At 47.9% G+C, this 14,137-nt stretch overlaps 1 protein-coding gene across 1 annotated transcript in view; it reads right to left on the reverse strand.

Moving 5' to 3' along the window:
• The window catches only part of LOC138275894 (kinesin-like protein KIF17), a 1,877,333-nt gene that overhangs the window by 1,595,741 nt on the left and 267,455 nt on the right, over positions 1-14,137 (reverse strand). The window lies entirely within an intron of this gene.

Genomic DNA, 14,137 nt, shown 5'->3' on the forward strand with positions numbered 1-14,137 from the left:
AACCTGACAAGAAGTAACAAAACCATTCGTTGTAATACCAACATCGATATTATTATGGCAACTTTTCCTATGTCAGCTCCACCGGGGAGGAGGGAGGGTTGCTTATGACTATCATGGAAATACCCCTACGAGAGAACTGGAGTTACAGGTAAGAAACCATTCCTTCTCTCGTAGGGGATTTCCATGTATAGTCATAAGAACTGAATAGACTAGCAAGCCCATCCCCATAACCGCGGTGGAGTAGACAGAATAATACTGAAAACAAGAATCATGCAAATAGATTCTTGAGCGAGGCCTGTCCAACCTGCGCATCTGCCCTAGCATCTGTATCAAGGCAGTAATGCTGTGTAAAGGTATGGACCGATTTCCAAGTGGCAGCCTTGCATATCTCTGCCAAAGGGATATTTCTCATTAAGGCCGCAGTAGCTGCCTTCCCTCTAGTAGAATGGGCTTTTGGCATGCCATCAAGAGATTTATTTGCTAACTGATAACACAACACTATACATGAAACAATCCATCTGGATAAAGATTGTTTAGATGTGCCCAACCCTGTTCTAACTGGCCCATAGTTAACAAAGAGCTGCTGTGATTTACGCAAGCATTTTGTCCTGTCCAAGTAAAACTTCAAAACCCTCTTTACGTCCAGAGAATGCAGGGTTCTCTCGGTAGGGGTAGTTGGATTTGGAAAGAAAGTTGGCAATTAAATGGTTTGATTCACATGAAAGTCTGAAACGACTTTTGGTAAAAATTTTGGATGCGTCCTCATCACTACTTTCGCAGAATGAAAAACCGTGTAGGGTTCTTGAGCGCAATGGGCCTGGATCTCACTGACCCTACGCGCTGATGTGATTGCAACCAGAAAAGCAGTCTTCCACGTAAGATGCTGGAGTGATGCTTTATGTATTGGCTCAAACGGAGGCAGCATCAGACGCGAGAGGACAATATTCAGTTCCCATGGAGGAGATGGTCTCCTAATGGGAGGGAAGACCTTTTTCAAGCCCTCCAGGAAGTCCTTGATAATTGGAATCCTAAAGGAGGGTTGAGAGGGGTTCTTTCTATATGCCGTTAGAACCGCTAGGTGTACTTTTATTGATGACAATTGTAATCCAGATTTTGCCAAACTTAACAAGTATGGCAGGATAGTTTCCTCTCCGCAGGATATTGGGTCAATGTTGTTGTCCAAGCACCACACACAGAATCCTTTCCACTTGCATGCATAAGCTGACCTTGTGGAAGGGCGCTTTGCTTTCCTTAGGATTTCCATGCAGTCCTGAGGTAGGTTCAAGTGTCCATATTGCACTAACTCAGGAGCCATGCTGCCAAACTCAACGATGAGAGGTTGGGATGAGATATATGCCCTCGGAACTTCTTGAGAAGGTCCGGGCGATGAGGCAGCCTGATGTGTGGTTTGAGTGACCGGTGAAGGAGGTCTGGAAACCACCATTGGCGTGGCCATTCTGGGCCAATTAGAATCATCTTGGTGTGAGTATTGGAGAGCTTCTGGAGGACTGTCGGTATCAGGGGAAGCGGTGGAAAGGCGTAAAGAAATGCTCCTGACCAGCTTATCCACAGGGCATTCCCCAGCGTCCCTGGATGGTAATATCTGGAGGTGAAGTTTTGGCATTTTTTGTTTTCTGGGGTTGCGAATAGGTCTATAGAGGGGGTACCCCATATTGCAAAAATGGAACGGACGACGTTGTCGTGTAATACCCACTCGTGGTTCTCGTCCATTACGCGGCTGAGGGCATCCGCCTGAACATTTTGTATGCCCGGAAGGTGAGTTGCCACTAACGACAGGTTCCTAGCTAGAAGCCAATGCCAGATTGTTTGAGCTTCTCTCGATAATATCCTGGACCTGGTGCCTCCTTGTTTGTTTACGTAATACATGGTGGCCACGTTGTCCGTCTGGAGGAGGAGAGTTTCTGTCTTCAGAGACGGTAGGAAGGCCTTGAGCGCAAGATGGACTGCGCAAAGTTCCAAGAGGTTGATATGATAGAGGCTCTCTCTATGTGACCACTTGCCTTGGACTCGAAGGTGACCCATATGCGCTCCCCATCTGAGCAGCGATGCGTCTGTTACGATGGTTTGAGCTGGAGGCTGTTGTTGGAAAGGAATCCCCACCAAGAGATTGTTGGGTGAACACTACCACTTGAGGGATTGCAAGGCGTGGGGAGAAAGAAGGACTCTGCTCTCCCAATCATTCATCAGTTGGCACCATTGATCCTCCAGGCACTCCTGTAAGGGTCTCATATGGAGGCGAGCATTGGGAACGAGGTGGATGCAAGACGCCATCAAGCCCAGTAGAGAGGATATTGCCCTTGCAGTGGTCTGTGGTGTTCTCTCGAGCTGCTGGCATTTTTGGAGAATCGATAACCGTCGTTCCTCCGAAGGAAACACCTTTCCTTGATTGGTATCTATAATGGCCCCTAAGTAATGCAGCCTCTGAACAGGTGTTGCTGTGGACTTGAGAAGATTGACTTTAAGACCCAGGCTCTGGAGAAGCTGCTGAGACCAGTTGAAATGTTGTTGAGCCTCTAGATAGGTAGAGGCCTTTTTGAGCCAGTCGTCTAGATAGGGGTAGACGAATATTCGATGCTTCCTCAAATGGGCGGCCACCACCGCCATGCATTTGGTAAAGGTTCTCGGTGCTGATTTGAGGCCGAAGGGTAGAACCGCAAATTGGTAATGACTTTTGCCGACGATGAACCTTAGAAATTTTCGATGTTTCTTGCTCACCGGAATGTGAAAATAAGCGTCGCAAAGGTCTATCGCGCAGAGCCATTCGCCCTGACGAAGTTGAGGGTAAATTTGGTGCAAGGATAGCATCCTGAATTTTTCTCTGCGAATCCACTTGTTTGCCATCCTTAGGTCTAGAATGGGACGAAACTCTTTTTTGTCCTTCTTTGGAACCAGAAAATACCTCGAGTAAATCCCCTTTCAGCGTTGGTTGATCGGGACGGGCTCTATTGCTCTTTTTTGTAATAGGGTTGCTACTTCTAATTGAAGAGCTTCGAGGTGGTGGCTGACTGGTTTGGGTGGAACAGATGGAGGAGGACTGATGAATCTGAGAGCGTAACCATTCCGCACAATATTCAATACCCAGGCGTCTGATGTGATGCATAGCCACTCGCCCAGATGATTTGAGATACTTCCCCCTACCGGAGTGGGTAACGGAGGAGGGGGAAGCGAAGATTCAGGGCTTAAACGCGGGAGCCTGGCGAGTTGTCTGGGTTTACGGTGTGGAACGACCCCTTGTCGACTTTCGCTGTGTCAAGAAGGTTCTTTGATGCTTCTGTTGCTGCTGGGGTCGTGAAGCCATCCACTGTGGCGTCTGATACCTGTGAGTAAACAGCCTTCGTTGGTAGGGACGGAATACTTTTCGCTGTTCCCTTGGACGTTCGATGCCTACAGCTTTTAAAGTGTCTACCTCAGATTTCATTCTCGACATCTCGTCATCGGCATGAGAGCCAAACAAGGTGGAGCCTGAGAATGGTAAATTTTGAATTCTCTGCTGTGCCTCTGGTTTGAGAGATATCAAGAGCAACCAAGCGTGTCGTCTTAAGGCTACTCCATGAGCGTAGTTATGTGCCGAAAGCACTGAAGAGTCAGCAGCAGCACTTATCACCTCGTTGGAGACCATGGCACCTTCACCCACGATCTCCAAGAAATCTTCTCTTTTGTCTTTAGGTAGATGCTCCGCAAACTGTAGCATAGAGTCCCAAAGAGCACGATCATATCTACCTAATAAAGCAGTAGCACTGGCTGTTTTCATTGTAATGGCTGCGGTAGAGCATACTTTGCGGCCTGCGGCATCGATCTTTCTGCTCTCCTTGTCCGGAGGCGAGGAGGAAGACGGAGATGTAGAGTGTAACTTCTTTGCCGCTACTATAACCACTGAGTCCGGCACTGAGTCCGACCTTAGGAATAGAGGGTCTTGCTCCGGTGGGCGATACTTTTTTATAAGCCTGGAAGGAGCAGTCTTTGTTGTGGCCGGTGTCAGAAAAATATCCATTGCCGGTTCAAGAAGATCCGGGACCAGTGGAAGTAAAGGACTGGAGGATGTTCTCTGGTGTAAAGTCTCGAAAATCACCAAGGTCGTTGGAGTGGGTACCGCCAGCGGGATGTTTAGTTTGGTAGCCCCGCGTACTAGGACCTCTTGGAAGGTGTTCACGTCATCTATGGGTGACACTCTCGGAGATGGTGAGTCCGACAGAGTTGGAGAGTAATCCCGTGTGGAAGAAGAAGAATGTCTATGACGTGAATGTGAAGATCTTTGAACTGATTCATGTCGATGGTGTAGAGAGGAAGAAGAGCGTCTCGAGGAATGCCGGGAATGTCTTGTGGATTCCTCTGGAGTCACCGAAACGGACTCTGAGGGAGGAGCCGGAGGAGGAGCTGTAGGTACCAGAGGTGTCTGCGGCAAAGGTGACTGCTGAGGAGACGGCTGAGGAGAAGTTGGAAGAAGAATGAGCGAGGCTAAGGATTCCGAAGTGGTATAAACCCTTCTAGGCCTCTTTGACTGTCTCCTCGATGTCGACACATTCCTCGACGTCGAAGTACGGTGACGGCGAGTGCCTCTCGATGTTGATTCGCCTCGTCGCTGAGATCCTCTCGACGGTAACCTTCCTCGACGTCGGTGGGATGACGGCGACCGTCTTCGCCGGCGAGCACTTTCTCTCGACGTCGATCTTCCTCGTCGCGTCGTCGGCGCCTGGACCAAGACCTTCTTGACGGCGAGCGTCCTCGCCGTCTCGCCGGCGAAACGGCTGTCGACGTCGAGCAATGCCTCTTTCTCAACGGTGAGCCGGTCCTCGACGGCGAACATGTTGGCGCCATTCCCGGTCTCGACGTCGAAGCCCTCGACGTCGTCAGAGACCTATGTCGTTTATGAGCAGGTCTGGCAGATGTTCCAGAGGAAACAGGGGGATCCCTGGTAGAAGACTGACCTTCTCCTCGCTCTGTGGCAGATTGACCACTTCTTCTCCTGTCCTCTCTTGCCTGAAGTCGAATTTTCTCCCTATTACGAAGAGTTCTTCTGGAGAAAGTTCTACAGATGTCACAGGAGACAGGTTTGTGACTGGATGGTAGGCAAATTATACAGACCTGGTGTGGGTCTGTTTTAGCCTTTTTCTGCCACAAGAAGGACATTTATCAAAAAGTGAAGGCATTCTAAAATAGAAAAACCTTAAATTTCTGTCAGAACTTGACAGGAAATGCTAGCAAATGTTCACTCAAGAAAAAAGACGTTGAGTGAAATTGAAATTCAAAATATTTTAATTGAATTTTCTGTCAAAAAAGCTTTGTGAGGTAGAGTTCAATGCTTCAGGGTCCTGTCAGAAGGAGCCGGAAAAAAGAACTGAGGCAACTGCCTTTTGCTGTGCATGATGGGATACAGGAAGACTTTTTTTTTCGTAAACGCACAGCTCTATTTACATCCTGTATAATGGTAGCCTATGGGCTACACTGCCCTGCATTGTTTTACTCTCTTTTGGAAGTGTAAATAAAGTTAGAGAATGTATTTTTTATTACATTTCTGGAATAAATGTAATTTTGAAAATGTATTTACACTACAGCTATCGTTTTTTTCCAACAATTTGGTCTGTGTAGCTCTTCTCATAGGCTGCACACTGTTATTCTTAAGTGTTTTTTTTACAGGCCTTTTTTGCACTTAAGAATACATTTCAGATCAGTGCTTTGGGGTCCCCGCAGGCGCGCTGAACTATTCAGTGCTTATGACTATACATGGAAATCCCCTACGAGAGAAGTAATATTACTCTGAACTCCTCTGATTATCAATTTACTATTTTCTTCTCCCAGTTCTCAATAACTGGTATGCCTAATAGAATTTCACAACAGACTACTGTACACATTTTTAGGTATGGGTTAAAGGCCACTTTTGCTGTCTATTCAGGTTCATGCAATCAAAAACAAGCCCTAAATATAAATATATATATATATATAAAACATTAATTTTCTTCCATCAGAGGTGCAGGATTTAGCGAGGGCCTTGTTTAAAAGAAACGTTGGGGATTGTGCTATTGTAGTTAACATGCAATACATGAATATGAATCCAATGTGAATATAAATTAAAAACTAATGAGGGCCCCTACATTTTGTTAACACACCTCAGAAATTGTTTTGAAGTCTCCATTAGTCGCTGAAACAAGATTTTATGACATATATTTAAAAATAATTTGATTTAATGAAATGCTATAAACTACATATACCAGAATGCAATGTGGAACTCAGTGAAAAACACCTTAGATTGTAGTCAAAACACTGTTACAATTTGGTAAATATGTATATAGAAAAACGTTTAATTTTTCTTTGTTAAAGTATATATATTTAGTGATGTTATGGAGTAACTCTTGATAAGTGGTGTAACTTGAGTATTTTTTCTGTTACTTTGGAGTACTTTATTTTAAGCGCCGAAATTAGCACACATGAAACACCTGTGAACAAGGTCTGGTGAGACCGAAACGCGTCAGGGGATTCCTGTTTGTTTGTTTATGATCTCACTAATGTATTAAAAGTTAAGGTATTTTTGGCACAACGACAGAGTGCGGTTTTCTCTTGCTAAAACAGAAAGAGAATCTTGTTTTTTGAAAATATGGTTGTCCTGCCTCAAACCAGCACCACCGGAGAATTAAGTGCGCCGTAACACGCAGATCAGGACATCTTTTCTTTTATATATATATATATATATATATATATATATATATATATATATATATATATATCTGTACATCGTTTGAGTGGCTCTGGGTACGCCCTCTTCATCTACTGGTTTGTTTAGCTGTCATTCACATTTTGCCTTCGCCCCGCAACAGCATAGAGAACAGGGCAATGGAACAGCCCACTGCTGCTAACTACTATTTTACTCTGTGAATAATGGCTTTTACTCCTGATCACGTGTGCACATTTGCCCAAAATGTAGTATACTTCTGTGCCAGGGCTGGTGGATCATTACTTTACTTTTGAATTCAGACCTTTTTTCTTTAACTTCCTTCAGTCTTTCCCCTTTTCTTTATTACTTTACATTTCTAAGAGCCACTGGCATCTTCCCAGGCAGTGCTACTGGGCAGCTCACATGTTGCTCATTTGATGTGCCTTGCGAGTACTAGGTGCGGACACTGCTTTTTCAGTGGGCTTACATCCTGGAATAGTATTCTGAACACTATAGCATCATTTTCCTGTTGCATTGCTTTCATGTTCCCCTCACTTTTCCCTTATTCCTTAAGGCTGAAGGCTTGCTTGATGCCTGCAGTTCTCTTCTCAAACTGGCACCTCTTTCTGATGATCCTTGTTCTTCTGCCTTGCATATGGGTACCTCGTCATGCAAAGTCTCTCTGCATTTGTTGAACTCTTGTGCTGTCTTATCCAAAAATGTATTGGAAAGTGTTCACCACAACGCAACAGCAATCAATATCTGTTAAACGAGTAGATCGCTGTTGTACTGCTGAGCACTGTTTCTGTGGTACCTGCCTGTTGCAAACGTCATTGTCCTGCATTCTACAAATGCCACTCCCTCCCATGTGTGGCCCAGGGTACGTGCTGTTAGAGATATGTAGGAGAGCCGTGACTTGCATCAGGCAGTATAGGGAGTCTATCTTCAATGCTTCTATGTGCAGTTACAGCTTTTTGTTTTTCACACATTGGCAAGTTTGAAATCCACACACCTGACACACATACACTACACTATAAAACACTCACAGACACCCCCCCACAATCCTTTGCAACACCATTAGGACAACTGAGATTGAGAACTCCACAAGCAGACATGGAACGCCACAACAGACGAATCACACACCCAACCACACAACAGCACCCTCACCTAGATGAACGAGTTACTTACCTTTGGTAACGATTTTTTTGGTGGATACATTAGCTACCTGTGGATTCCTCACCTAATGAATACTCCCATTGCGCCAGCATTCAACGGAAATCTTCTTCCTAGCTTCTGCACGTCGACGAGGACGTCACAATTGCCCACGCGACGCCGTCTGACATCATACAGGCAATAAGAGGTCCTCGCCGACGTGCCGACGTCAGTACCAACATTTTTTACGTGCCTGAGAATAATAGGCCATTGAGATGAAAGAACAAATTGCAAAATTTAATGATATTCCAAATAATTACATCATTCCAATAACTCAATCCTTCTTTTTTTTTTTTAAGTATATGAACAATATATATCATTATGAATATATATATACAGAATATATACAAGTCCTCAAAACCAAGAGGAGCACACTCAAGAATTACTTGGCTAGACCACACAGGTAACGGGGAGGCGGGTGGGACCGTGAGGAATCCACAGGTAGCTAATGTATCCACCAGAAAAGTCGTTACCAAAGCTAAGTAACTCGTTCTTCTGATGGATACAACTACCTGTGGATTCCTCACCTAATGAATAGAGTCCCAAGGCAGTACCGCACTCGGTGGAGGGTGCCTGAATGGTCAAACCAAGAAATCCTGCAGCACCGACCGTGCAAAATGGCCGTCCCTTCTGACCTCAGAGTCCAAACAGTAATGCTTCGCAAAAGTGTGAAGGGACGACCAAGTTGCGGCCTTGCAGATGTCAACCACAGGAACACCCCTAGCCAAGGCCAAAGAGGCCGATTTAGCTCTGGTGGAATGAGCTCTTATACCATCAGGGGGTTCTTTCTTTGCTAAAGAATAACACATTTTAATGCAAAGAACAACCCACCTGGAGAGTGTTCTCTTGTGGACTCCATTTCCTCTCCTCTGTCCCACGTACCCGATGAAGAGCTGATCCTCCAGCCTGAAATCCTTCGTTCTGTCTATATAAAAGCTTAGCGCTCTCCTTGGATCTAAGCGATGAAGTCTCTCTTCTTCCTTTGAAGGATGAGGCGGAGGATAAAACGTGGAAAGAGTAATCATCTGGGACATATGAAAGGGTGAAACAACCTTCGGAAGGAAAGCAGCCTTGGTCCTCAACACCACCTTATCCCCATAAAAAAATGTATAAGGGGGTTTTACAGATAGAGCTTGCAACTCACTCACTCTCCTTGCAGCAGTAATTGCAACCAGAAAGACCGTCTTTAGGACCAATAATCTCATGGGGCAAGAGTGCATAGGCTCAAAAGGGGACCCCATAAGGAAAGTTAGAACCAAGTTCAAATCCCACTGAGGCATAACGAAAGGAGTGGGAGGGAATTTATTCATAAGACCCTTCAAGAACCTAAGTACTATAGTGGATTTAAACAAAGAAGGCTGGTCTGGAAGACAAATAAAGGCTGAAAGAGCAGACAAGTATCCCTTAACCGTAGCCACTGCACAACTGCTCTGTGCTAGAGACAATGCAAAAGATAAAACATCTGACAAGTGAGCACGTAAGGGATCAATCTGCCTCTCTCCACACCAAACCACAAATTTAGACCACCTATTAGCGTAGATAGATTTAGTGGAGTGTCGCCTGGCCGCTAAGATAACATCCACTACATCAGGCGGGAGAGAGAAAGAACTCAGGTTGCCCCGTTCAATCTCCAGGCATGAAGGTGCAGGCTCTGGAGGTGGGGGTGTAAAACTTGCCCCTGCGACTGCGAGAGGAGGTCTGCCCTGAGAGGGAGACGGAGCGGAGGGCACAGTGAGAGTTGGAGAAGGTCCGTGTACCATACCCTCCTTGGCCAATCCGGAGCTATTAAGATGACTTGGGCCCAGTCTTGGCGTATTTTCCTCAATACTCGAGGAATCAAGGGTATGGGGGGAAACGCGTAAAGCAACTGGTCGCACCAGGTCCTCTGAAACGCATCCCCCAATGCTCCTTGTACTGGATACTGGAGGCTGCAGAATAACGGGCAGTGCGAGTTCTCCTGGGTGGCAAACAGATCTATCCAAGGAAACCCCCACATCTGGAAGATTAGCCGGACTTGATCTGGATGGAGACGCCACTCGTGATCGCCCGAGAAATGGCGACTGAGACTGTCCGCACGTACGTTCAAGACTCCGACCAGATGATTTGCTACCAAGCAAATCTGATGGTCCTTTGCCCAGGACCATAGCCGAAGAGCTTCTCTGCAGAGAAGGTACGACCCTACTCCTCCCTGTTTGTTTATATACCACATCTCGGTAGTATTGTCCGTCAGGACCTGAACCGACTGACCGCGAAGGGATGGGAGGAAGGCCTTGAGAGCCAGATGTACAGCCCGTAACTCCAACAGATTGATATGAAACATCTGTTCTACTGGAGACCAAAGACCTTTGATTTCCAGGTCCCCTAGATGAGCTCCCCACCCTAGAGTGGAAGCATCCATTATTACTGTGGCCACTGGTGGAGCTTGCGAGAACGGCCTTCCACGGGAAAGATTGCCGTCCGCAATCCACCACTTCAAATCCGTGGCAGCATCTCTGGAGATCCTCACCAAGCCTTCGAGATCTCCTTTGTGTTGAGACCACTGCCTTCGGAGACACCACTGAAGAGCCCTCAAGTGCCAGCGAGCATGCATGACCAACAGTATGCAGGAAGCAAACAGACCGAGCAGACGTAGGACCTTGAGGACTGGAATGACCGCTCCACTTTGAAACATTGGAACCAACACCTGAATGTCCGGAATCCGCTGAGGCGGAGGAAAGGCTCGATTCAATGTTGTATCCAGTACTGCCCCTATGAACAGGAGGCGCTGAGAGGGCTCTAGGTGAGATTTGGGCACGTTCACTGAAAAACCCAGGTCGAACAACAACTGGGTTGTCGACTGCAGGTGATGCAACACGAGCTCCAGAGACTTGGCTTTGATCAACCAGTCGTCCAGATAAGGAAACACTGCTATCCCCTTCCTTTTGAGCTCCGCTGCAACCACCGACATCACCTTCGTGAAGACTCGAGGTGCTGAAGTAAGACCAAAGTGGAGGACCGCAAACTGATAGTGCTGCGACCCCACCACAAAAAGGAGATACTTCCTATGCGACTTGAGTATCGGGATATGAAAGTAAGCATCCTGCAAGTCGACAGACACCATCCAATCTCCATTGTTCAGCACCAAAAGCACCTGAGCTAGGGTCAGCATCTTGAACTTTTCCTGTTTGAGGAACCAATTCAAGATCCTTAGGTCCAGGATTGGTCTCAACCAACCATCCTTCTTGGGAATCAGGAAGTACCTTGAGTAACAACCTTGACCCCTTTCCTGCTCTGGGACCAACTCTACCGCGCCCTTTGAAAGGAGGACTTGAACCTCCTGTTCTAACAACAGGAGGTGCTCTTCTGAACAATAACATGGGCGGGGCGGGATGGGGGGCGGAAACTCCCGAAAAGGTAGAGTATAGCCTTTTCTCACAATGCTGGTAATCCAGGAGTCTGATGTGATGACCTCCCACTTGTGGAGAAAATTCAGTAACCTCCCCCCTACAGGAGTGGAGTGGGTGGGAATTGGTGGAAGCCTAAGGCTGCTTCCCCTGCTGCACCCCTCCAGAGGAAGAGGAAGAGGCAGAGTGCTGCTGAGTGGCTCCCCTGGTACGGACCCTACCCCTCCCTCTGAAAGATCTATAGGAGACAGCAGAGGTGGGCTGCTGGAATTTCCCTCGAAAGGAGGAAGAGGAGGAACCACGACCAAATCCTCGAAACCTCCTAAAAAATCTGGAGGAAGTAGAAGAAGTGGCTTGCAAGCCCAGCGACTTGGCCGTGGCCCTACTCTCTTTGAACCTTTCTAAGGCCGAATCCGCCTTGGCACCAAACAGCTTGTCACCATCAAAAGGAAGGTCCAATAGGGTCGACTGCACATCAGAGGAAAATCCGGAGTTACGAAGCCATCCCTGCCTCCTCGTAACTACAGCAGTGCCCATTGCTCTAGCAACCAGATGTACCCAACCCAGATTGAATAACCTGGGTTGCAGCTGCCTGAGCGTCAGAGACCAGGCTCAATAATTCCTGAGGAACCTCCGTGTGCATTGATTTAATCTCGTCCATCAGGGCATAAATGTATCTTCCTAAAATGCATTTGGCATTGGTGGACTTCAACGCCATGCTACATGACGAGAACACCTTTTTGGATGACATGTCCATCTTCTTGGAGTCTCTATCCGAGGGTACAGCCGGAAAGGACCCAGGAGCAGATCTTGCTGAGCACGAAGCCTGGACCACCAGGCTTTCAGGTGTTGGATGCCTGGAAAGAAATCCTGGGTCAGCCAATGCAACCTGATACCTCCGAGACACAGATCTATTGACGGCTGAAGAAGACAATGGCTTCTTCCAGACTTCCATAATGGGGTGCAGCAGCGCTTCATTGAATGGCAAAAGAGGCTCTGCAGATGTAGAGGCAGGGTGCAACACTTCCTTCAAGATGTTCTGCTTGGCCTCAGTCACTGGCAAAGGGAGGTCCAGAAAGTCAGCTGCCTTTCTGATGACAGAATGAAAAGTGGCCGCCTCCTCTGTGTACTCCCCAGGTGATGACAAGTCCCATTCAGGGGAGGTATCTAGACCACTAGCAGTGTCAAGTCCAAGGAGACCCTCACGAGAGTCCTCGATTTCCCCTTCCTCCAAGGCTTGTCTCTGGTATTTCTGCTCTTCAAGGAGGCGGAGAGCAAGCCTCCTCGAGTGCAGACTCTCCTCTATCCTCGGTGTCGACATGGCGTCAGCGGACATCGAAGAATGACGCCGATCCTCGGATCCGTCAGATGCCGGGTCTACAGGCACCATAGGTATCTTCGGTGCCGAACGAGGAGCCGGACAGTGTGAAGACTGCCTCGGAGTCGCAGGAAGTCTAGACGGCGTCAGTGGCTGAGACATCGAAGCCGCAGGAGCCAAAGCCGTAGGAGGCGAAGTCTCAGGAGCCGAAGCCACCGGAGCCGATACCGGCGCCGAGCCCACGTTCCCCAGGGGGAGAAAGGGCATAAAGGGTGCCGGTCGAAGTGGAGCCACCCATGTTGAAGGCCAAAGGGCCCGAAGGACCAGCCGGTCCACCACCTGGAGCCATCTGTTGGAAGATGGAAAACATTGCATTCAGAAATGCAGTACTATCAGCTCCAGGGGCCGGGAAAGCCGGGTACTGGGGTGCCTGGTTCGAAGGCGACACCGATGCCGGTCTCGTCTGCGAAGACGGAGAAAACATCTGAGGCTGTGGAACCTCGAACACTGAAGGAGGATGGCCCGATGAAATGGGCGAAGTCGGTGAAGCCGGAAATGGCAACGGCGTCGTCGGCTGGGGAGTGACAGTGGGACTGACTTCCCAAGTCTTCCGACGTCGTGTTGATGGAGACCTCGATCGAGACCTCTCCCTACTCGACCGGCGCCGTGATTCTCGACGACTCCGGGAGTCCCGATGACGCAGATGAGACTTCGGTGACGACGACTTTCGGTGATGTCTCTTCTCCTTCTTTTTCAATTTCGCTAGAAAAAGCTTGGCCTCACGCTCTTTCAGGGCCTTAGGATTCATATGTTGACAAGAATCGCACTTATCAACATCATGGTCGGAACTAAGACACCACAAGCAGTCAGAATGTGGGTCCGTTACCGACATTTTGCCCCCACACTCACGGCAGGGCTTGAATCCTGACTTGCTTTGCGACATTGTAATGTCCCAAAGTAAAAATAGCCAAAAAACACACTGTAACTGTCGATACAGCAACAGTAGCTCCCTCGAAGATAACCGTTTCGAATGGCACGGAAAAAAGGGAACTGACGTCGGCGAGGACCTCTTATTGCCTGTATGACGTCAGACGGCGTCGCGTGGGCAATTGTGACGTCGACGAGCAGAAGCTAGGAAGAAAATTTCCGTTGAATGCTGGCGCAATGGGAGTATTCATTAGGTGAGGAATCCACAGGTAGTTGTAGCCATCAGAACCACACAGCACACCACACACCATGGCACCCCCCCAAACACCCACGCTTCACAGAAAGGGAGCTAAGGACCATGGTGGACGAGATACTGATGGTCAAGCCACAATTATTCGGGGCACAGGTCCAGCACACACCCATCTCCAGGAAGGTGGAGTTATGGCAGATCACTGTCAACAAGGTCAATGCAGTGGGACACCACCCACACACGAGGGACGACATCTGCAAGAGATGGAACGACCTGCGCGGGAAGGTGAGGTCTGTGGCATCCCGGCACAACATTGCAGTCCAGAAGACTGGGGGAGGACCTCCACCAACACCACCCAACTACACTGACTGGGAGGAAAA

Source organism: Pleurodeles waltl, chromosome 2_2 (genome assembly GCF_031143425.1).
Source record: "Pleurodeles waltl isolate 20211129_DDA chromosome 2_2, aPleWal1.hap1.20221129, whole genome shotgun sequence".
Taxonomy (NCBI): domain Eukaryota; kingdom Metazoa; phylum Chordata; class Amphibia; order Caudata; family Salamandridae; genus Pleurodeles; species Pleurodeles waltl.